This window comes from Schistocerca gregaria, chromosome 8, assembly GCF_023897955.1.
Source record: "Schistocerca gregaria isolate iqSchGreg1 chromosome 8, iqSchGreg1.2, whole genome shotgun sequence".
Lineage (NCBI taxonomy): Eukaryota > Metazoa > Arthropoda > Insecta > Orthoptera > Acrididae > Schistocerca > Schistocerca gregaria.
Window position 1 is genome coordinate 6,460,084 of NC_064927.1, and position 23,650 is coordinate 6,483,733.

At 47.8% G+C, this 23,650-nt stretch overlaps 11 non-coding genes across 11 annotated transcripts; all 11 read right to left on the reverse strand.

Moving 5' to 3' along the window:
- Nucleotides 1-1,240: 1,240 nt before the first annotated feature.
- Trnak-cuu (transfer RNA lysine (anticodon CUU)) lies at nucleotides 1,241-1,313 on the reverse strand. The gene has a single exon. It is a non-coding gene; the product is annotated as a tRNA-Lys (tRNA).
- Nucleotides 1,314-2,749: 1,436 nt separating this feature from the next.
- Trnak-cuu (transfer RNA lysine (anticodon CUU)) lies at nucleotides 2,750-2,822 on the reverse strand. Its single transcript has one exon. It is a non-coding gene; the product is annotated as a tRNA-Lys (tRNA).
- Nucleotides 2,823-4,282: 1,460 nt separating this feature from the next.
- On the reverse strand, nucleotides 4,283-4,355 carry Trnak-cuu (transfer RNA lysine (anticodon CUU)). The gene has a single exon. It is a non-coding gene; the product is annotated as a tRNA-Lys (tRNA).
- Nucleotides 4,356-5,797: 1,442 nt separating this feature from the next.
- On the reverse strand, nucleotides 5,798-5,870 carry Trnak-cuu (transfer RNA lysine (anticodon CUU)). Its single transcript has one exon. It is a non-coding gene; the product is annotated as a tRNA-Lys (tRNA).
- Nucleotides 5,871-7,309: 1,439 nt separating this feature from the next.
- Trnak-cuu (transfer RNA lysine (anticodon CUU)) lies at nucleotides 7,310-7,382 on the reverse strand. The gene has a single exon. It is a non-coding gene; the product is annotated as a tRNA-Lys (tRNA).
- A 1,433-nt stretch (nucleotides 7,383-8,815) lies between these two features.
- On the reverse strand, nucleotides 8,816-8,888 carry Trnak-cuu (transfer RNA lysine (anticodon CUU)). The gene has a single exon. It is a non-coding gene; the product is annotated as a tRNA-Lys (tRNA).
- A 7,716-nt stretch (nucleotides 8,889-16,604) lies between these two features.
- Trnak-cuu (transfer RNA lysine (anticodon CUU)) lies at nucleotides 16,605-16,677 on the reverse strand. The gene has a single exon. It is a non-coding gene; the product is annotated as a tRNA-Lys (tRNA).
- Nucleotides 16,678-18,119: 1,442 nt separating this feature from the next.
- Trnak-cuu (transfer RNA lysine (anticodon CUU)) lies at nucleotides 18,120-18,192 on the reverse strand. The gene has a single exon. It is a non-coding gene; the product is annotated as a tRNA-Lys (tRNA).
- Nucleotides 18,193-19,629: 1,437 nt separating this feature from the next.
- Trnak-cuu (transfer RNA lysine (anticodon CUU)) lies at nucleotides 19,630-19,702 on the reverse strand. Its single transcript has one exon. It is a non-coding gene; the product is annotated as a tRNA-Lys (tRNA).
- Nucleotides 19,703-21,150: 1,448 nt separating this feature from the next.
- Nucleotides 21,151-21,223, reverse strand: Trnak-cuu (transfer RNA lysine (anticodon CUU)). Its single transcript has one exon. It is a non-coding gene; the product is annotated as a tRNA-Lys (tRNA).
- Nucleotides 21,224-22,661: 1,438 nt separating this feature from the next.
- Nucleotides 22,662-22,734, reverse strand: Trnak-cuu (transfer RNA lysine (anticodon CUU)). The gene has a single exon. It is a non-coding gene; the product is annotated as a tRNA-Lys (tRNA).
- Nucleotides 22,735-23,650: the final 916 nt, after the last annotated feature.

The window sequence follows — 23,650 nt, forward strand, 5'->3', positions numbered from 1 at the left end:
TCAAAAGGCGAACGAGTTACTTTCCGACGTTGTTTTAGATGTGCAAGTGCCAGTGGAAACTCGCGGTGACGGCACTCTGCCGACCATTTCGCTAGTTAACACCGGTCTTGTAGTGTGTGTTTGAAGCTCAAGAGCATCTCCAAGCAGAAAATGGTCAACAGCAACATTCAGACGGTTTCGTACTGCTCAAATGCTACATTAAAACGGTATGTTTCTTTTTCAGAACTGATAAAACACGAGCGTGACAGCATTCGAACCTGTAATCTTCAGATCCGAAGTCCGACGCCTTATCTATTAGGCCACACAGTCACTGACGACCAAGAGCAACTTGTATATGACTCATCTCGAAACGCTCACACCCCCTGATAATTTGTGTTTTCGTTCTACACAGCCGCTGCCCTTGCTCTTTCCCACCCATTCGTTACATTCAACCTCTTACGTGACCGACCAAATATAGACTGGGAAACAGGACCACACACTTCGTGCATACGGAATCGAAGGCAGGGCGTGCCTCGCCGCATTTGCCACGATGGCCATTTCCTACTTCTGCAGAAGCGGCGGCGGCGGCGACGACGACGACGACGACGACGACGACGACGACGACGACCGCGAGAGGCTCTGACATATGTGAGAAATACATCTATAAAATGTAATTCAGACTGCCTCGTCCCACCTTATGCTGAACCGCTTTGGCAAAGGCTTTATCTGCGCCATTCGCCTTAATCACATCTGAGAGTAATTCTTAATAAAAGGCATGTCGGTAATTGTTCGTCATCACAGATACTGTTTGCTATACGGCCACGACGCGCAACTGATTTCCAAAATTCGACTTCTTCCTTTGAGGATGGAACTCACGACCCTTGGTTTACTAGTCCAGTGCTCTACCACTGAGCTAAAGAGGCGCGGCCTAGCGGTGCTTTTGCGTACTTCGTCCTTACGGTCGTCTGGATCATCAGACTTAAGCTGACAACACTTCATATTACCGACTAATATTTGCAGCTATGGCGACCCATTACTGCTTGGCTACACATCTGACACGTAACCGATGTCCTCTCCAAACAACAACACTTGCATTTCAGAACATGTCTTTCACACATGTCTAGAAAATCACCTTCACCTTCAAATACAGTTTCCTTGCGACTGACAGAGACGTAGGCAAAGTTTAAAGTAACTATTTCCATTACAACACGTTAATCAGAAAAACGGTAATTTACATCTGCAGCGGAACAAAATTCCGTTTCGCCCAGCGTGGGGCTCGAACCCACGACCCTGAGATTAAGAGTCTTATGCTCTACCGACGGAGCTAGCCGGGCTGCTTCGGTGAATACTTGCCGGGCAGCACGTCACACAGTACTCGTTTGGGTTGGGTGGTCCCATACAGAATCTCTCCATGCTGCCTAATGTTTTCCTAACGTCACACTCGTCACGTACTTCACTTTTATTTCATAATCATTTCTGAGAGGTAAGGAATTGCATGACAACCTGCAGAGCTAGTGGCGTCAAGATTAACACTCATACTTGATGTGACTCAAAAGGCGAACGAGTTACTTTCCGACGTTGTTTTAGATGTGCAAGTGCCAGTGGAAACTCGCGGTGACGGCACTCTGCCGACCATTTCGCTAGTTAACACCGGTCTTGTAGTGTGTGTTTCAAGCTCAAGAGCATCTCCAAGCAGAAAATGGTCAACAGCAACATTCAGACGGTTTCGTACTGCTCAAATGCTACATTAAAACGGTATGTTTCTTTTTCAGAACTGATAAAACACGAGCGTGACAGCATTCGAACCTGTAATCTTCAGATCCGAAGTCCGACGCCTTATCTATTAGGCCACACAGTCACTGACTACCAAGTGCAACTTGTATATGACTCATCTCGAAACGCTCACACCCCTGATAATTTGTGTTTTCGTTCTACACAGCCGCTGCCCTTGCTCTTTCCCACCCATTCGTTACATTCAACCTCTTACGTGACCGAACAAATATAGACTGGGAAACAAGACCACACATTTCGTGCATACGGAATCGAAGGCAGGGCGTGCGTCGCCGCATTTGCCACGATGGCCATTTGCTACTTCTGCAGAAGCGGCGGCGGCGACGACGACGACGACGACGACGACCGCGAGAGGCTCTGACATATGTGAGAAATACATCTATAAAATGTAATTCAGACTGCCTCGTCCCACCTTATGCTGAACCGCTTTGGCAAAGGCTTTATCTGCGCCATTCGCCTTAATCACATCTGAGAGTAATTCTTAATAAAAGGCATGTCGGTAATTGTTCGTCATCACAGATACTGTTTGCTATACGGCCACGACGCGCAACTGATTTCCAAAATTCGACTTCTTCCTTTGAGGATGGAACTCACGACCCTTGGTTCACTAGTCCAGTGCTCTACCACTGAGCTAAAGAGGCGCGGCCTAGCGGTACCTTTGCGTACATCGTCCTTACGGTCGTCTGGATCATCAGACTTAAGCTGACAACACTTCATATTACCGACAAATATTTGCAGCTATGGCGACCCATTACTGCTTGGCTACACATCTGACACGTAACCAATGTCCTCTCCAAACAACAACACTTGCATTTCAGAACATGTCTCTCACACATGTCTACAAAATCACCTTCACCTTCAAATACAGTTTCCTTGCGACTGACAGAGACTTAGGCAAAGTTTAAAGTTGCTATTTCCATTACATCACGTTAATCAGAAAAACGGTAATTTACATCTGCAGCGCAACAAAATTCCATTTCGGCCAGCGTGGGACTCGAACCCACGACCCTGAGATCAAGAGTCTCATGCTCTACCCACTGAGCTAGCTGGGCTGCTTCGGTGAATACTTGCCGGGCAGCACGTCACACAGTACTCGTTTGGGTTGGGTGGTCCCATACAGAATCTCTCCATGCTGCCTAATGTTTTCCTAACGTCACACTCGTCACGTACTTCACTTTTATTTCATAATCATTTCTGAGAGGTAAGGAATTGCATGACAACCTGCAGAGCTAGTGGCGTCAAAATTAACACTCATACTTGATGTGACTCAAAAGGCGAACGAGTTACTTTCCGACGTTGTTTTAGATGTGCAAGTGCCAGTGGAAACTCGCGGTGACGGCACTCTGCCGACCATTTCGCTAGTTAACACCGGTCTTGTAGTGTGTGTTTCAAGCTCAAGAGCATCTCCAAGCAGAAAATGGTCAACAGCAACATTCAGACGGTTTCGTACTGCTCAAATGCTACATTAAAACGGTATGTTTCTTTTTCAGAACTGATAAAACGCGAGCGTGACAGCATTCGAACCTGTAATCTTCAGATCCGAAGTCCGACGCCTTATCTATTAGGCCACACAGTCACTAACGACCAAGTGCAACTTGTATATGACTCATCTCGAAACGCTCACACCCCTGATAATTTGTGTTTTCGTTCTACACAGCCGCTGCCCTTGCTCTTTCCCACCCATTCGTTACATTCAACCTCTTACGTGACCGACCAAATATAGACTGGGAAACAGGACCACACACTTCGTGCATACGGAATCGAAGGCAGAGCGTGCCTCGCCGCATTTGCCACGATGGCCATTTGCTACTTCTGCAGAAGCGGCGGCGGCGGCGGCGGCGACGACGACGACGACGACGACGACGACGACGACGACGACCGCGAGAGGCTCTGACATATGTGAGACATACATCTATAAAATGTAATTCAGACTGCCTCGTCCCACCTTATGCTGAACCGCTTTGGCAAAGGCTTTATCTGCGCCATTCGCCTTAATCACATCTGAGAGTAATTCTTAATAAAAGGCATGTCGCTAATTGTTCGTCATCACAGATACTGTTTGCTATACGGCCACGACGCGCAACTGATTTCCAAAATTCGACTTCTGCCTTTGAGGATGGAACTCACGACCCTTGGTTTACTAGTCCAGTGCTCTACCACCGAGCTAAAGAGGCGCGGCCTAGCGGTACTTTTGTTTACTTCGTCCTTACGGTCGTCTGGATCATCAGACTTAGGCTGACAACACTTCATATTACCGACTAATATTTGCAGCTATGGCGACCCATTACTGCTTGGCTACACATCTGACACGTAACCGATGTCCTCTCCAAACAACAACACTTGCATTTCAGAACATGTCTTTCACACATGTCTACAAAATCACCTTCACCTTCAAATACAGTTTCCTTGCGACTGACAGAGACGTAGGCAAAGTTTAAAGTTGCTATTTCCATTACATCACGTTAATCAGAAAAACGGTAATTTACATCTGCAGCGGAACAAAATTCCGTTTCGCCCAGCGTGGGGCTCGAACCCACGACCCTGAGATTAAGAGTCTCATGCTCTACCGACTGAGCTGGACGGGCTGCTTCGGTGAATACTTGCCGGGCAGCACGTCACACAGTACTCGTTTGGGTTGGGTGGTCCCATACAGAATCTCTCCATGTTGCCTAATGTTTTCCTAACGTCACACTTCTCACGTACTTCACTTTTATTTCATAATCATTTCTGAGAGGTAAGGAATTGCATGACAACCTGCAGAGCTAGTGGCGTCAAAATTAACACTCATACTTAATGTGACTCAAAAGGCGAACGAGTTACTTTCCGACGTTGTTTTAGATGTGCAAGTGCCAGTGGAAACTCGCGGTGACGGCACTCTGCCGACCATTTCGCTAGTTAACACCGGTCTTGTAGTGTGTGTTTCAAGCTCAAGAGCATCTCCAAGCAGAAAATGGTCAACAGCAACATTCAGACGGTTTCGTACTGCTCAAATGCTACATTAAAACGGTATGTTTCTTTTTCAGAACTGATAAAACACGAGCGTGACAGCATTCGAACCTGTAATCTTCAGATCTGAAGTCCGACGCCTTATCTATTAGGCCACACAGTCACTGACGACCAAGTGCAACTTGTATATGACACATCTCGAAACGCTCACACCCCTGATAATTTGTGTTTTCGTTCTACACAGCCGCTGCCCTTGCTCTTTCCCACCCATTCGTTACATTCAACCTCTTACGTGACCGAACAAATATAGACTGGGAAACAAGACCACACACTTCGTGCATACGGAATCGAAGGCAGGGCGTGCCTCGCCGCATTTGCCACGATGGCCATTTGCTACTTCTGCAGAAGCGGCGGCGGCGACGACGACGACGACGACGACGACGACGACCGCGAGAGGCTCTGACATATGTGAGAAATACATCTATAAAATGTAATTCAGACTGCCTCGTCCCACCTTATGCTGAACCGCTTTGGCGAAGGCTTTATCTGCGCCATTCGCCTTAATCACGTCTGAGAGTAATTCTTAATAAAAGGCATGTCCCTAATTGTTCGTCATCACAGATACTGTTTGCTATACGGCCACGACGCGCAACTGATTTCCAAAATTCGACTTCTTCCTTTGAGGATGGAACTCACGACCCTTGGTTTACTATTCCAGTGCTCTACCACTGAGCTAAAGAGGCGCGGCCTAGCGGTACCTTTGCGTACTTCGTCCTTACGGTCGTCTGGATCATCAGACTTAAGCTGACAACACTTCATATTACCGACTAATATTTGCAGCTATGGCGACCCATTACTGCTTGGCTACACATCTGACACGTAACCGATGTCCTCTCCAAACAACAACACTTTCATTTCAGAACATGTCTCTCACACATGTCTACAAAATCACCTTCACCTTCAAATACAGTTTCCTTGCGACTGACAGAGACTTAGGCAAAGTTTAAAGTTGCTATTTCCATTACATCACGTTAATCAGAAAAACGGTAATTTACATCTGCAGCGCAGCAAAATTCCGTTTCGGCCAGCGTGGGACTCGAACCCACGACCCTGATATTAAGAGTCTCATGCTCTACCGACTGAGCTAGCCGGGCTGCTTCGGTGAATACTTGCCGGGCAGCACGTCACACAGTACTCGTTTGGGTTGGGTGGTCCCATACAGAATCTCTCCATGCTGCCTAATGTTTTCCTAACGTCACACTCGTCACGTACTTCACTTTTATTTCATAATCATTTCTGAGAGGTAAGGAATTGCATGACAACCTGCAGAGCTAGTGGCGTCAAAATTAACACTCATACTTGATGTGACTCAAAAGGCGAACGAGTTACTTTCCGACGTTGTTTTAGATGTGCAAGTGCCAGTGGAAACTCGCGGTGACGGCACTCTGCCGACCATTTCGCTAGTTAACACCGGTCTTGTAGTGTGTGTTTCAAGCTCAACAGCATCTCCAAGCAGAAAATGGTCAACAGCAACATTCAGACGGTTTCGTACTGCTCAAATGCTACATTAAAACGGTATGTTTCTTTTTCAGAACTGATAAAACACGAGCGTGACAGCATTCGAACCTGTAATCTTCAGATCCGAAGTCCGACGCCTTATCTATGAGGCCACACAGTCACTGACGACCAAGTGCAACTTGTATATGACTCATCTCGAAACGCTCACACCCCTGATAATTTGTGTTTTCGTTCTACACAGCCGCTGCCCTTGCTCTTTCCCACCCATTCGTTACATTCAACCTCTTACGTGACCGACCAAATATAGACTGGGAAACAAGACCACACACTTCGTGCATACGGAATCGAAGGCAGGGCGTGCCTCGCCGCATTTGCCACGATGGCCATTTGCTACTTCTGCAGAAGCAGCGGCGGCGACGACGACGACGACGACGACGACGACCGCGAGAGGCTCTGACATATGTGAGAAATACATCTATAAAATGTAATTCAGACTGCCTCGTCCCACCTTATGCTGAACCGCTTTGTCAAAGGCTTTATCTGCGCCATTCGAATTAATCACATCTGAGAGTAATTCTAAATAAAAGGCATGTCGCTAATTGTTCGTCATCACAGATACTGTTTGCTATACGGATACGACACGCAACTGATTTCCAAAATTCGCCTTCTTCCTTTGAGGATGGAACTCACGACCCATGGTTTACTAGTCCAGTGCTCTACCACTGAGCTAAAGAGGCGCATCCTAGCGGTACATTTGCGTTATTCGTCCTTACGGTCGTCTGGATCATCAGACTTCAGCTGACAACACTTCATATTACCGACTAATATTTGCAGCTATGGCGACCCATTATTGCTTGGCTACACATCTGACACGTAACCGATGTCCTCTCCAAACAACAACACTTGCATTTCAGAACATGTCTTTCACACATGTCTACAAAATCACCTTCACCTTCAAATACAGTTTCCTTGCGACTGACAGAGACGTAGGCAAAGTTTAAAGTTGCTATTTCCATTACATCACGTTAATCAGAAAAACGGTAATTTACATCTGCAGCGGAACAAAATTCCGTTTCGGCCAGCGTGGGGCTCGAACCCACGACCCTGAGATTAAGAGTCTCATGCTCTACCGACTGAGCTAGCTGGGCTGCTTCGGTGAATGCTTGCCAGGCAGCACGTCACACAGTACTCGTTTGGGTTGGGTGGTCCCATACAGAATCTCTCCATGCTGCCTAATGTTTTCCTAACGTCACACTCGTCACGTACTTCACTTTTATTTCATAATCATTTCTGAGAGGTAAGGAATTGCATGACAACCTGCAGAGCTAGTGGCATCAAAATTAACACTCATACTTGATGTGACTCAAAAGGCGAACGAGTTACTTTCCGACGTTGTTTTAGATGTGCAAGTGCCAGTGGAAACTCGCGGTGACGGCACTCTGCCGACCATTTCGCTAGTTAACACCGGTCTTGTAGTGTGTGTTTCAAGCTCAAGAGCATCTCCAAGCAGAAAATGGTCAACAGCAACATTCAGACGGTTTCGTACTGCTCAAATGCTGCATTAAAACGGTATGTTTCTTTTTCAGAACTGATAAAACACGAGCGTGACAGCATTCGAACCTGTAATCTTCAGATCCAAAGTCCAGCGCCTTATCTATTAGGCCACACAGTCACTGACGTCCAAATGCTAATTGTATATGACTCATCTCGAAACGCTCACACCCCTGATAATTTGTGTTTTCGTTCTACACAGCCGCTGCCCTTGCTCTTTCCCACCCATTTGTTACATTCAACCTCTTACGTGACCGACCAAATATAGACTGGGAAACAAGACCACACACTTCGTGCATACGGAATCGAAGGCAGGGCGTGCCTCGCCGCATTTGCAACGATGGCCATTTGCTACTTCTGCAGAAGCAGCGGCGGCGACGACGACGACGACGACGACCGCGAGAGGCTCTGACATATGTGAGAAATACATCTATAAAATGTAATTCAGACTGCCTCGTCCCACCTTATGCTGAACCGCTTTGGCAAAGGCTTTATCTGCGCCATTCGAATTAATCACATCTGAGAGTAATTCTTAATAAAAGGCATGTCGCTAATTGTACGTCATCACAGATACTGTTTGCTATACGGCCACGACGCGCAACTGATTTCCAAAATTCGACTTCTTCCTTTGAGGATGGAACTCACGACCCATGGTTTACTAGTCCAGTGCTCTACCACTGAGCTAAAGAGGCGCGGCCTAGCGGTGCTTTTGCGTACTTCGTCCTTACGGTCGTCTGGATCATCAGACTTCAGCTGACAACACTTCATATTACCGACTAATATTTGCAGCTATGGCGACCCATTATTGCTTGGCTACACATCTGACACGTAACCGATGTCCTCTCCAAACAACAACACTTGCATTTCAGAACATGTCTTTCACACATGTCTACAAAATCACCTTCACCTTCAAATACAGTTTCCTTGCGACTGACAGAGACGTAGGCAAAGTTTAAAGTTGCTATTTCCATTACATCACGTTAATCAGAAAAACGGTAATTTACATCTGCAGCGGAACAAAATTCCGTTTCGCCCAGCGTGGGGCTCGAACCCACGACCCTGAGATTAAGAGTCTCATGCTCTACCGACTGAGCTAGCCGGGCTGCTTCAGTGAATGCTTGCCGGGCAGCACGTCACACAGTACTCGTTTGGGTTGGGTGGTCCCATACAGAATCTCTCCATGCTGCCTAATGTTTTCCTAACGTCACACTCGTCACGTACTTCACTTTTATTTCATAATCATTTCTGAGAGGTAAGGAATTGCATGACAACCTGCAGAGCTAGTGGCATCAAAATTAACACTCATACTTGATGTGACTCAAAAGGCGAACGAGTTACTTTCCGACGTTGTTTTAGATGTGCAAGTGCCAGTGGAAACTCGCGGTGACGGCACTCTGCCGACCATTTCGCTAGTTAACACCGGTCTTGTAGTGTGTGTTTCAAGCTCAAGAGCATCTCCAAGCAGAAAATGGTCAACAGCAACATTCAGACGGTTTCGTACTGCTCAAATGCTACATTAAAACGGTATGTTTCTTTTTCAGAACTGATAAAACACGAGCGTGACAGCATTCGAACCTGTAATCTTCAGATCCAAAGTCCAGCGCCTTATCTATTAGGCCACACAGTCACTGACATCCAAGTGCAACTTGTATATGACTCATCTCGAAACGCTCACACCCCTGATAATTTGTGTTTTCGTTCTACACAGCCGCTGCCCTTGCTCTTTCCCACCCATTCGTTACATTCAACCTCTTACGTGACCGACCAAATATAGACTGGGAAACAAGACCACACACTTCGTGCATACGGAATCGAAGGCAGGGCGTGCCTCGCCGCATTTGCAACGATGGCCATTTGCTACTTCTGCAGAAGCAGCGGCGGCGACGACGACGACGACGACCGCGAGTGGCTCTGACATATGTGAGAAATACATCTATAAAATGTATTTCAGACTGCCTCGTCCCACCTTATGCTGAACCGCTTTGGCAAAGGCTTTATCTTGTCTGGCGTGAGGTCGGTTGCTCGACGGCGCGTTCGGCGCGGGCCCGCCCGTAGCCGGCGCGCCGTAAGGCACGGAGGCTCGCACTGGGGCGTATCGCTTCCAGACGGGCGTGCCGCGGCACTCCTCACAGGGGAAGTGATGTGTCTCTTACAACCTCTCCTTCCCAAGTGGCTCTTTCCGCCTTCCCGTGGTTCCAGACGTTAAGCTCGGCATTTTGCCGTGCGACAAAAGGGAGAGCTGCGACCCAACCCGATGAGAAAGCGAAGGGTGCGTGGCACAGGGGGAGCTGTGTCGAGGGACGAACATCTGTCCCTTTCTGTTCGCAGGGCCCAGACCAGCAGGAGCTCTGCATGCCGGCGACTTCGTTTGTCGGCGTGGGATCGCGGCGCGAGTCGGCAAGGGTGCTTCGCCGCGCCCCTGGGTAACCGGGGCGTGTTCTGCCAAACCCAGGAGGTGGTGACATCACCTGGGCCAGGTTAACTGGGTCCAGACCGCCGAACGTCTGGGGGACCGGCCCGCCAACTGAGTAGGAGTGGGTCCTTGGCCGTAAGGTGGAAACTCGGGCTAGTAGGCGGCGAAGGGCGAGAGGTGCATCCGCCTCTCCGGAGTGCGGGGTGCAATTGCCGAGGAGCGTCGCGTGAAATCGCCGATGACGAAGCCATCGATGGGGACCAGTGCGCTGGCAACGGCGTGCTGAACCCGGCAGTTCGACAGGGCCCTTGACCTTGGGGCGAGGTCGGTGGGCGAGCTGCAAGAAGTCCCCCCCCATGCCAGAGGAGCCGGTCCGGGGCAAGAGATGGGCTCCCACTTTCTTCTTTATCACTCGTTAATCATGGCTTCAACTATAACGAGTGATTCGAGTGCGCTTTCGAGGGCTTCCGCTGTGCCTGATCCCTCTCCACAAGACGAGGTGGGGCAGGCAGATGTTGATACTGAAACCGTCGCACAGAGGCATAACAGAATCGCCCTGTTGATTGACCAGAACGTGAAAAATGGCAAGATCAGTCAGGCTGCCTTGACCATTATAAAGAATGAACTTTCGGCCTGGGCTATTGCCCATGCAAAATTAGAAGGCCGTTTAGAAGAATTAGAAAAAGAAAACAGCAGGCTGCGAAAACAACCAGCCAAATCCTGGGCGGCAGTGGCTGCGCAAGCGCCCATTAAGCCAACTACCACAAAAGATACAATCGACAGGGTATCAAAGAGACAAGACACGGCAGTTTTTCTTCGGACGCTGCCAGGACAGGACACAAGTGTAAAAAAGCTACAAGAACTTTTAACTACCACAATAGATCCTGTGAAGGACAAAATTAGAATCAAGAAAGTTAAACCCAGCAAGAACTCTGTAATAGTAGAAGTAGCCTCAGAAGAAGATAAGGAAAAACTACTAAAAAACCAAAAACTGAACGCAGTAATGAAATGTGAACCTCCACGGAAAAGGAATCCTTTGGTGATATTATATGACGTGCCAACTATAATGACTAACGACGAGTTAAGTGAGACAATAAGGGGACAAAATTTTGAAAGCATGAACGCGGAAGAATTCAATAATAAATTCAAACTCAAATTCAAAACAGGACCCCGTGATCGGGACGTTGTCCATCACGTGGCCGAGGTAAATCCACAAATGTGGAAGCAAATTACTGGAATGGGCAGACTATATGTTGGGTTTCATGCAATTAATGTAAGGGATTACATCGTGGTACCTCGTTGCCACAATTGTGGGGATTTGGACCACATCCTCAGGCACTGCACCAGGGGGTCGGCGTGCTCCAAGTGCGGTGACAATGGACACGTACGAAAGGACTGCAAGGCTGCCAGTGTTTGTATTCCCTGTAAGAGCAGAGGGAAAAAACCATGTGGAGCTACAGGACGGAGTTGCCCTACATACAGGATGTTAGAACAACGCCTAATATCCAGAATTGATTATGGTTGAGTCTGACACAACCTACAGTATGCCAAAGCGAAAATCCCCGAGCAAGAGAAGGAGGGATGCTATGAGGGCTCACAAATTCAGGGAATTTCTGAGATCGCTATCGAGCTCAGAAGTCGAAACAGCAGACACTGCTGTCCAGACAGAGGCATTCATGGTAGACAAAGGACAGCAAACAGAATTTCCCATGCCACTCATGGCCCCCTCCCCTCGAAGCCGGGGATCTGAGCCGAAAACAGACCATCCACGGCAAGGGCATCCTGTGGTAGTGGCAACCCCCAAGGAGAAGATTGAAAAACCATCCATACAGGAAAATATAGTCACAAGTTCGAGTGTGGGTTGCACCTCTGATACATCAATTGTCAGGCTTCCGCCTGTCGATCCGGTGAGGGTGTACCCAAACCTCGAATTTACGATGCAGCTGGCAAGACTGGAGCAGCCGGCAACCCTGACCACTGCCTTGAGACATGTGGTCCGAATTGGACATGAGAACGGCAGAAAGGTAACCTTCTCGGTGATGGAGGCTGTAGATAGAATACAGCTAAAGTCGGTGAATCTCCCCACGGACTTCGGAGCCCTGCGTGACCTGCTAAAGAAACTGTTTGAAAGACGAGGAGAGAAATTTGATTTAGAGGATATATACGTCCAATCAGTGTTGGCAAACGGAAGAATAACTTTCGATCCGAACAAGACCTGGCCATATGACCGTGTACACACATATTATCCATGACGACTAGGACATCTGTCGGCCAACTAAATACGCACAACAGTCGACTTGTGATGCAGGAACTCCGTAGGGAAGTGGAGGAGAGGAGACTGGATGTACTCTGTTTGCAGGAGCCTTACTCTCTGGCTGGCAAAATTGCTTTTGTGGCCACCACATGGCAAGTCATCAGCTGTGGGGATGCCCCCAAAGCAGCTGTGGTAATCACCAACAAAAAACTGCAGGCAACCTTACTTTCGCAGTACTCAAACAGTCACTGCAACGTCATAGAACTGCAATCTCCAGCAGGCACTATAACACTCATTAACATGTATTTTCAATATGGAGATGATATCGACATACATTTAGACCACCTAACAAGAGTGGCTATGGCGTTGCAGGGACGAAGAGTTGTCATAACTGCGGATATAAATGCGAAGTCCCCCCTATGGTACAGTGGCACAAGGGACGAAAATGGTGGAAAGGTGGAAGAAGTGATTATGTCGTTGCAGCTTGTGGTGGCAAACAAACCGGGAAACTCTCCCACCTATGCGGCGGGAGGGGGGCAAGGCACGAACATCGACGTGACCTTGGTCACGCCAAATGCGGCAAACCTAATACAGAACTGGAAGGTGATAGACAGTGCCACCACAAGCGATCACAACCTTATCACTTTTACCTTAGGGAGCAGGGAGTGCCACTGGGCCATGGGGTGGGAGGTGCAGTTGAACTTCAGGAAAGCCAACTGGGAACGCTTAGCCAGAGAGTGTGACATTCCTCCGTTACCGGATGGTGACAGACAAATTGACATCGACAACAGAGCTGAGGAACTGGTGTGTGCAGTGACTAGAGCGATGAAGGCGGCCGTGCCAACTAGGAGGAGGGCCATGGCGGCCTCGCCGACACCATGGTCTCCTGAGCTGCAGGAGCTGCGTCAGTCTGTCAGAAGGCTGCGGAGGCACTACCAGCGCAGTGTCGTCTGGTGGGAGAAGCAGAGATGGTTACTGCTATACCGGGAGGCAAAGGAAAGATTTCAAAAAGAATTAAAAGCGGTCCGAGTTAGAAGCTGGGAGACATTCGTGACCAATCAGCTGGCCTTGGATCCATGGGGGATTCCGTATAAACTAGTAAGAGAAAAGATCCGCTCCCCTATGATGCTGTCCACAGTCAGGCATGGGGATGGGATGACGGACTCATGGCAGGAGACTGCTGAGGTCCTACTCCGATCCCTGTTGCCTGACGACGACAGAACAGAGGATACTGAGGAACAGCGACGGTTGCGAGATTTAGATCTGGGCGACTATACAAATGATGAGGCAGTCCTCCCCTTCTCGGAGGAAGAGGTCGCTGCCCTCATAAAGACAATAAAGAGAGGGAAAGCCCCTGGGCCAGACGGCATTGTGGCGGAGGTGGTGCAGTTCTTGGCCCCACAACTGGTCGCTCCTTTAACCCAGCTGTACAACGAGTGCCTTCGGCAAGGTAAATTCCCGAGGATCTGGAAGGCAGCAAACGTTGTAATCATTAAAAAAGGCCCCGATAAAGATCCAGCTGAGGCAAAGTCTTACAGACCCATCTGCCTTCTGGATGTGCTCGGGAAAATCCTTGAAAAGCTGCTTGCTGATAGGCTGACTGCCCACCGAGTGCTGCACGGGATGAGCGACAGCCAGTTTGGCTTCAGGCCTGGGCGTTCCGCATCTGATGCGATCGCCCTGGCGGCCGAGGTCTGTGGTTCGGCCCCGTGCAAGTACATCGTCGGCATCATGGTGGACATTAGTGGCGCCTTTGACAACCTGTGGTGGCCTTCGCTCTTCTCCTGCTTGCGGGAGAAAGAGTGCCCAGGGCCGCTATACGGTTGCCTTAGGAGCTATTGTGTAGATCGGGAGGTCTGGCTATCATCCCCTAGCGGGAGGATTGGAAAACCCATAACAAAGGGATGTCCCCAGGGTTCCGTCTTAGGTCCCCTATTTTGGGATATCCACATGGAGCCACTCTTAAATGCATTGCAACAAAATGAAGATGTGCTAGAGGTGATAGCCTACGCTGATGACCTCCTTCTACTGGTTGGCGGCCGAAGTCGCGAGGATATTGAACCAAAAATAGATAGAGCCATGACGCAACTACTATCATGGTGCCGTAATACCAAGATGACCATCTCACCGACTAAATCAACCTATCTATTACTAAAGGGACAGTTAATAAGAAACCCGACTGTAAGAATTGAGGGCACACCAGTACCTCGACGACGAGAGGGACGTTACTTAGGGATCATCATCGATGAAAGGTGGAACTTCGGAAAGCACATTGAAACCGTGACACAAAGAGCTCTGGAAATTCTCAATAACCTCATCACCATAGGTCATAAAAGATTTCATCTCCCCCCTCACCTTATCAAATTGTATCATAACAGCATACTAACATCAATAGTGGGTTACGGCGCGGGAGTCTGGGCACACAGGCTCACGAGGGTTGTGCCCGCCATGTCGGTGAGAAGGGTTCAAAGGAACATGATATTAAGATCTGTGGGGGCATACAGAACATCTCCGGGAGGGGCCCTATTAGTAATAATGGGGCTTTGTCCTCTGGATATCAAAATCAGGGAACAGGGTGCTTGGTATTGGGCAAAGAAAGGGGACATAGAAAAAGTAGAAGACATCTTGGGAGTTAGGGTTAGGGATAAGGGCGAGATACGGAAGAGGGGTGAAGAGCTATGGCAAGAAGTTTGGGAGGCAGAGGAATCCGGCAGAAGAACTTTCAGCTTCCTGCCGAATGTGAGGGAAAGAATGAGCATGGGTTATTTTGAACCAACTAGGGGTTTGTTCCACTTTCTCACTGGACATGGGCCTTACCCGACGTATCTATGTCGGTTTGGGAAGAGGGCAACGCCCACGTGTGACTGTGGTGCATCGGAGGGAACTCCCGACCATGTGGTCTACGAGTGCCCCCTTTTCGATGATGTAGCAACTACACTTAGACAGCAACTACCCAACTATGACACGTATATGTTATTAAGACAAGAAGAGACCTTTCGACTGCTAAATCAGTTGGCAAATGAGGTATCACGAAAGGTCCTAACTCAATATCTGAGAGAGCTTTAAGACTTAAAAATTAACATACTAGGTCAATGCCCCAATCCCGTACCGCCTGTGCGTGGACTGGTCGACTGGTAAAGTTGGAATCCGCCACGTGCAGGATAGGGGGAGAGGGGCGACCATACCGGATTTGACAACGCACCGATTCTGACTTAGAATAGTTCATTAGGTTAGGAAATTAGAATAGAAATTAAAATAGAAACCTGCAGCGAATAAAAGTATTGGCCTGCCCTTTGCCAGGGCGCGTTCACCGGGGTTAGCTCGGTGAGCAAGGCACACAAGTAGGATTGTATATTTATTGGCATGTTTGTAACGCTGCAGGCAGTAGAGACTAGTGTAAGTAGTAATACTAGGAGTAGCAGATTTGTTAATTAGTAGGTCTGCCCATTCAACTAACACACTGTCTGTAGATTATAAATAGAAATGTATAAGCTGTACCTAAGTAATGTATTATATCATGACCCACTAATTAATAAGGTGGTGGGTTTTATTGTATAAAATATTTTGTAAGAAATAAAGATTTTAAAAAAAAAAAAAAAAAAAAAAAAAGGCTTTATCTGCGCCATTCGAATTAATCACATCTGAGAGTAATTCTTAATAAAAGGCATGTCGCTAATTGTTCGTCATCACAGATACTGTTTGCTATACGGCCACGACGTGCAACTGATTTCCAAAATTCGACTTCTTCCTTTGAGGATGGAACTCACGACCCTTGGTTTACTAGTCCAGTGCTCAACCACTGAGCTAAAGAGGCGCGGCCTAGCGGTGCTTTTGCGTACTTCGTCCTTACGGTCGTCTGGATCATCAGACTTCAGCTGACAACACTTCATATTACCGACTAATATTTGCAGCTATGGCGACCCATTATTGCTTGGCTACACATCTGACACGTAACCGATGTCCTCTCCAAACAACAACACTTGCATTTCAGAAGATGTCTTTCACACATGTCTACAAAATCACCTTCACCTTCAAATACAGTTTCCTTGCGACTGACAGAGACGTAGGCACAGTTTAAAGTTGCTATTTCCATTACATCACGTTAATCAGAAAAACGGTAATTTACATCTGCAGCGGAACAAAATCCCGTTTCGCCCAGCGTGGGGCTCGAACCCACGACCCTGAGATTAAGAGTCTCATGCTCTACCGACTGAGCTAGCCGGGCTGCTTCAGTGAATGCTTGCCGGGCAGCACGTCACACAGTACTCGTTTGGGTTGGGTGGTCCCATACAGAATCTCTCCATGCTGCCTAATGTTTTCCTAACGTCACACTCGTCACGTAATTCACTTTTATTTCATAATCATTTCTGAGAGGTAAGGAATTGCATGACAACCTGCAGAGCTAGTGGCATCAAAATTAACACTCATACTTGATGTGACTCAAAAGGCGAACGAGTTACTTTCCGACGTTGTTTTAGATGTGCAAGTGCCAGTGGAAACTCGCGGTGACGGCACTCTGCCGACCATTTCGCTAGTTAACACCGGACTTGTAGTGTGTGTTTCAAGCTCAAGAGCATCTCCAAGCAGAAAATGGTCAACAGCAACATTCAGACGGTTTCGTACTGCTCAAATGCTACATTAAAACGGTATGTTTCTTTTTCAGAACTGATAAAACACGAGCGTGACAGCATTCGAACCTGTAATCTTCAGGTCCGAAGTCCGACGCCTTATCCATTAGGCCACACAGTCACTGACGACGAAGTGCAACTTGTATATGACTCATCTCGAAACGCTCACACCCCTGATAATTTGTGTTTTCGTTCTACACAGCCGCTGCCCTTGCTCTTTCCCACCCATTCGTTACATTCAACCTCTTACGTGACCGACCAAATATAGACTGGGAAACAAGACCACACACTTCGTGCATACGGAATCGAAGGCAGGGCGTGCCTCGCCGCATTTGCCACGATGGCCATTTGCTACTTCTGCAGAAGCGTCGGCGGCGGCGACGACGACGACGACGACGACGACGACCGCGAGAGGCTCTGACATATGTGAGAAATACATCTATAAAATGTAATTCAGACTGCCTCGTCCCACCTTATGCTGAACCGCTTTGGCAAAGGCTTTATCTGCGCCATTCGCCTTAATCACATCTGAGAGTAATTCTTAATAAAAGGCATGTCGCTAATTGTTCGTCATCACAGATACTGTTTGCTATACGGCCACGCCGCGTAACTGATTTCCAAAATTCGACTTCTTCCTTTGAGGATGGAACTCACGACCCTTGGTTTACTAGTCCAGTGCTCTACAACTGAGCTAAAGAGGCGCGGCCTAGCGGTGCTTTTGCGTACTTCGTCCTTACGGTCGTCTGGATCATCAGACTTCAGCTGACAACACTTCATAATACCGACTAATATTTGCAGCTATGGCGACCCATTATTGCTTGGCTACACATCTGACACGTAACCGATGTCCTCTCCAAACAACAACACTTGCATTTCAGAACATGTCTTTCACACATGTCTACAAAATCACCTTCACCTTCAAATACAGTTTCCTTGCGACTGACAGAGACGTAGGCAAAGTTTAAAGTTGCTATTTCCATTACATCACGTTAATCAGAAAAACGGTAATTTACATCTGCAGCGGAACAAAATTCCATTTCGCCCAGCGTGGGGCTCGAACCCACGACCCTGAGATTAAGAGTCTGATGCTCTACCGACTGAGCTAGCCGGGCTGCTTCGGTGAGTACTTGCCGGCAGCACGTCACACAGTACTCGTTTGGGTTGGGTGGTCCCATACAGAATCTCTCCATGCTGCCTAATGTTTTCCTAACGTCACACTCGTCACGTACTTCACTTTTATTTCATAATCATTTCTGAGAGGTAAGGAATTGCATGACTACCTGCAGAGCTAGTGGCGTCAAAATTAACACTCAAACTTGATGTGACTCAAAAGGCGAACGAGTTACTTTCCGACGTTGTTTTAGATGTGCAAGTGCCAGTGCAACACGCGGTGACGGCACTCTGCCGACCATTTCGCTAGTTAGCACCGGTCTTGTAGTGTGTGTTTCAAGCTCAAGAGCATCTCCAAGCAGAAAATGGTCAACAGCAACATTCAGACGGTTTCGTACTGCTCAAATGCTACATTAAAACGGTATGTTTCTTTTTCAGAACTGATAAAACACGAGCGTGGCACCATTCGAACCTGTAATCTTCAGATCCGAAGTCCGACGCATTATCCATTAGGCCACACAGTCACTGACGACCAAGTGCAACTTGAATATGACTCATCTCGAAACGCTCACACCCCTGATAATTTGTGTTTTCGTTCTACACAGCCGCTGCCCTTGCTCTTTCCCACCCATTCGTTACATTCAACCTCTTACGTGACCGAACAAATATAGACTGGGAAACAAGACCACACACTTTGTGCATACGGAATCAAAGGCAGGGCATGCCTCACCGCAGTTACCACGATGCCCATTTGCTACTTCTGCAGAAGCGGCGGCGGCGACGACGACGACGACGACGACGACGACCGCGAGAGGCTCTGACATATGGGAGAAATACATCTATAAAATGTAATTCAGACTGCCTCGTCCCACCTTATGCTGAACCGCTTTGGCAAAGGCTTTATCTGCGCCATTCGCCTTTATCACATCTGAGAGTAATTCTTAATAAAAGGCATGTCGCTAATTGTTCGTCATCACAGATACTGTTTGCTATACGGCCACGACGCGCAACTGATTTCCAAAATTCGACTTCTTCCTTTGAGGATGGAACTCACGACCCTTGGTTTACTAGTCCAGTGCTCTACCACTGAGCTAAAGAGGCGCGGCCTAGCGGTACTTTTGCGTACTTTGTCTTTACGGTCGTCTGGATCATCAGACTTCAGCTGACAACACTTCATATTACCGACTAATGTTTGCAGCTATGGCGACCCACTACTGCTTGGCTACACATCTGACACGTAACCGATGTCCTCTCCATACAACAACACTTGCATTTCAGAACATGTCTTTCACACATGTCTACAAAATCACCTTCACCTTCAAATACAGTTTCCTTGCGACTGACAGAGACTTAGGCAAAGTTTAAAGTTGCTATTTCCATTACATCACGTTAATCAGAAAAACGGTAATTTACATCTGCAGCGCAACAAAATTCCGATTCGGCCAGCGTGGGACTCGAACCCACGACCCTGAGATTAAGAGTCTCATGCTCTACCGACTGAGCTAGCCGGGCTGCTTCGGTGAATACTTGCCGGGCAGCACGTCACACAGTACTCGTTTGTGTTGGGTGGTCCCATACAGAATCTCTCCATGCTGCCTAATGTTTTCCTAACGTCACACTCGTCACGTACTTCACTTTTATTTCATAATCATTTCTGAGAGGTAAGGAATTGCATGACAACCTGCAGAGCTAGTGGCGTCAAAATTAACACTCATACTTGATGTGACTCAAAAGGCGAACGAGTTACTTTCCGACGTTGTTTTAGATATGCAAGTGCCAGTGGAAACTCGCGGTGACGGCACTCTGCCGACCATTTCGCTAGTTAACACCGGTCTTGTAGTGTGTGTTTCAAGCTCAAGAGCATCTCCAAGCAGAAAATGGTCAACAGCAACATTCACACGGTTTCGTACTGCTCAAATGCTACATTAAAACGGTATGTTTCTTTTTCAGAACTGATAAAACACGAGCGTGACAGCATTCGAACCTGTAATCTTCTGATCCGAAGTCCGACGCCTTATCCATTAGGCCACACAGTCACTGACGACTAAGTGCAACTTGTATATGACTCATCTCGAAACGCTCACACCCCTGATAATTTGTGTTTTCGTTCTACACAGCCGCTGCCCTTGCTCTTTCCCACCCATTCGTTACATTCAACCTCTTACGTGACCGACCAAATATAGACTGGGAAACAAGACCACACACTTCGTGCATACGGAATCGAAGGCACGGCGTGCCTCGCCGCATTTGCCACGATGGCCATTTAGTACTTCTGCAGAAGCGGCGGCGGCGACGACGACGACGACGACGACGACGACGACGACGACCGCGAGAGGCTCTGACATATGTGAGAAATACATCTATAAAATGTAATTCAGACTGCCTCGTCCCACCTTATGCTGAACCGCTTTGGCAAAGGCTTTATCTGCGCCATTCGCCTTAATCACATCTGAGAGTAATTCTTAATAAAAGGCATGACGCTAATTGTTCGTCAACACAGATACTGTTTGCTATACGGCCACGACGCGCAACTGATTTCCAAAATTCGACTTCTTCCTTTGAGGATGGAACTCACGACCCTTGGTTTACTAGTCCAGTGCTCTACCACTGAGCTAAAGAGACGCGGCCTAGCGGTACTTTTGCGTACTTCGTCCTTACGGTCGTCTGGATCATCAGACTTCAGCTGACAACACTTCATATTACCGACTAATATTTGCAGCTATGGCAACCCATTACTGCTTGGCTACACATCTGACACGTAACCGATGTCCTCTCCAAACAACAACACTTGCATTTCAGAACATGTCTTTCACACATGTCTACAAAATCACCTTCACCTTCAAATACAGTTTCCTTGCGACTGACAGAGACTTAGGCAAAGTTTAAAGTTGCTATTTCCATTACATCACGTTAATCAGAAAAACGGTAATTTACATCTGCAGCGGAACAAAATTCCGTTTCGCCCAGCGTGGGGCTCGAACCCACGACCCTGAGATTAAGAGTCTCATGCTCTACCAACTGAGCTAGCCGGGCTGCTTCGGTGAATACTTGCCGGCAGCACGTCACACAGTACTCGTTTGGGTTGGGTGGTCCCATACAGAATCTCTCCATGCTGCCTAAGGTTTTCCTAACGTCACACTCGTCACGTACTTCACTTTTATTTCATAATCATTTCTGAGAGGTAAGGAATTGCATGACTACCTGCAGAGCTAGTGGCGTCAAAATTAACACTCATACTTGATGTGACTCAAAAGGCGAACGAGTTACTTTCCGACGTTGTTTTAGATGGGCAAGTGCCAGTGGAAACACGCGGTGACGGCACTCTGCCGACCATTTCGCTAGTTAACACCGGTCTTGTAGTGTGTGTTTCAAGCTCAAGAGCATCTCCAAGCAGAAAATGGTCAACAGCAACATTCAGACGGTTTCGTACTGCTCAAATACTACATTAAAACGGTATGTTTCTTTTTCAGAACTGATAAAACACGAGCGTGACAGCATTCGAACCTATAATCTTCAGATCCGAAGTCCGACGCCTTATCCATTAGGCCACACAGTCACTGACGAACAAGTGCAACTTGTATATGACTCATCTCGAAACGCTCACACCCCTGATAATTTGTGTTTTCGTTCTACACAGCCGCTGCCCTTGCTCTTTCCCACCCACTCGTTACATTCAACCTCTTACGTGACCGAACAAATATAGACTGGGAAACAAGACCACACACTTTGTGCATACGGAATCGAAGGCAGGGCGTGCCTCGCCGCATTTGCCACGATGGCCATTTGCTACTTCTGCGGAAGCGGCGGCGGCGACGACGACGACGACGACGACGACGACCGCGAGAGGCTCTGACATATGTGAGAAATACATCTATAAAATGTAATTCAGACTGCCTCGTCCCACCTTATGCTGTACCGCTTTGGCAAAGGCTTTCTCTGCGCCATTCGCCTTAATCACATCTGAGAGTAATTCTTAATAAAAGGCATGTCGCTAATTGTTCGTCATCACAGATACTGTTTGCTATACGGCCACGACGCGCAACTGATTTCCAAAATTCGACTTCTTCCTTTGAGGATGCAACTCACGACCCTTGGTTTACTAGTCCAGTGCTCTACCACTGAGCTAAAGAGGCGCGGCCTAGCGGTACTTTAGCGTACTTCGTCCTTACGGTCGTCTGGATCATCAGACTTCAGCTGACAACACTTCATATTACCGACTAATATTTGCAGCTATGGCGACCCATTACTGCTTGGCTACACATCTGACACGTAACCGATGTCCTCTCCAAACAACAACACTTGCATTTCAGAACATGTCTTTCACACATGTCTACAAAATCACCTTCACCTTCAAATACAGTTTCCTTGCGACTGACAGAGACGTAGGCAAAGTTTAAAGTTGCTATTTCCATTACATCACGTTAATCAGAAAAACGGTAATTTACATCTGCAGCGGAACAAAATTCCATTTCGCCCAGCGTGGGGCTCGAACCCACGACCCTGAGACTAAGAGTCTCATGCTCTACCAACTGAGCTAGCCGGGCTGCTTCGGTGAGTACTTGCCGGGCAGCACGTCACACAGTACTCGTTTGGGTTGGGTGGTCCCATACAGAATCTCTCCATGCTGCCTAATGTTTTCCTAACGTCACACTCGTCACGTACTTCACTTTTATTTCATAATCATTTCTGAGAGGTAAGGAATTGCATGACAACCTGCAGAGCTAGTGGCGTCAAAATTAACACTCATACTTGATGTGACTCAAAAGGCGAAAGAGTTACTTTCCGACGTTGTTTTAGATATGCAAGTGCCAGTGGAAACTCGCGGTGACGGCACTCTGCCGACCATTTCGCTAGTTAACACCGGTCTTGTAGTGTGTGTTTCAAGCTCAAGAGCATCTCCAAGCAGAAAATGGTCAACAGCAACATTCAGACGGTTTCGTACTGCTCAAATGCTACATTAAAACGGTATGTTTCTTTTTCAGAACTGATAAAACACAAACGTGACAGCATTCGAACCTGTAATCTTCAGATCCGAAGTCCGACGCCTTATACATTAGGCGACACAGTCACTGACGACCAAGTGCAACTTGTATATGACTCATCTCGAAACGCTCACACCCCTGATAATTTGTGTTTTCGTTCTACACAGCCGCTGCCCTTGCTCTTTCACACCCATTCGTTACATTCAACCTCTTACGTGACCGACCAAATATAGAATGGGAAACAAGACCACACACTTTGTGCATACGGAATCGAAGGCAGGGCGTGCCTCGCCGCATTTGCTACTTCTGCAGAAGCGGCGACGGCGACGACGACGACGACGACGACGACGACGACGACGACGACGACCGCGAGAGGCTCTGACATATGTGAGAAATGCATCTATAAAATGTAATTCAGACTGCCTCGTCCCACCTTATGCTGAACTGCTTTGGCAAAGGCTTTATCTGCGCCATTCGC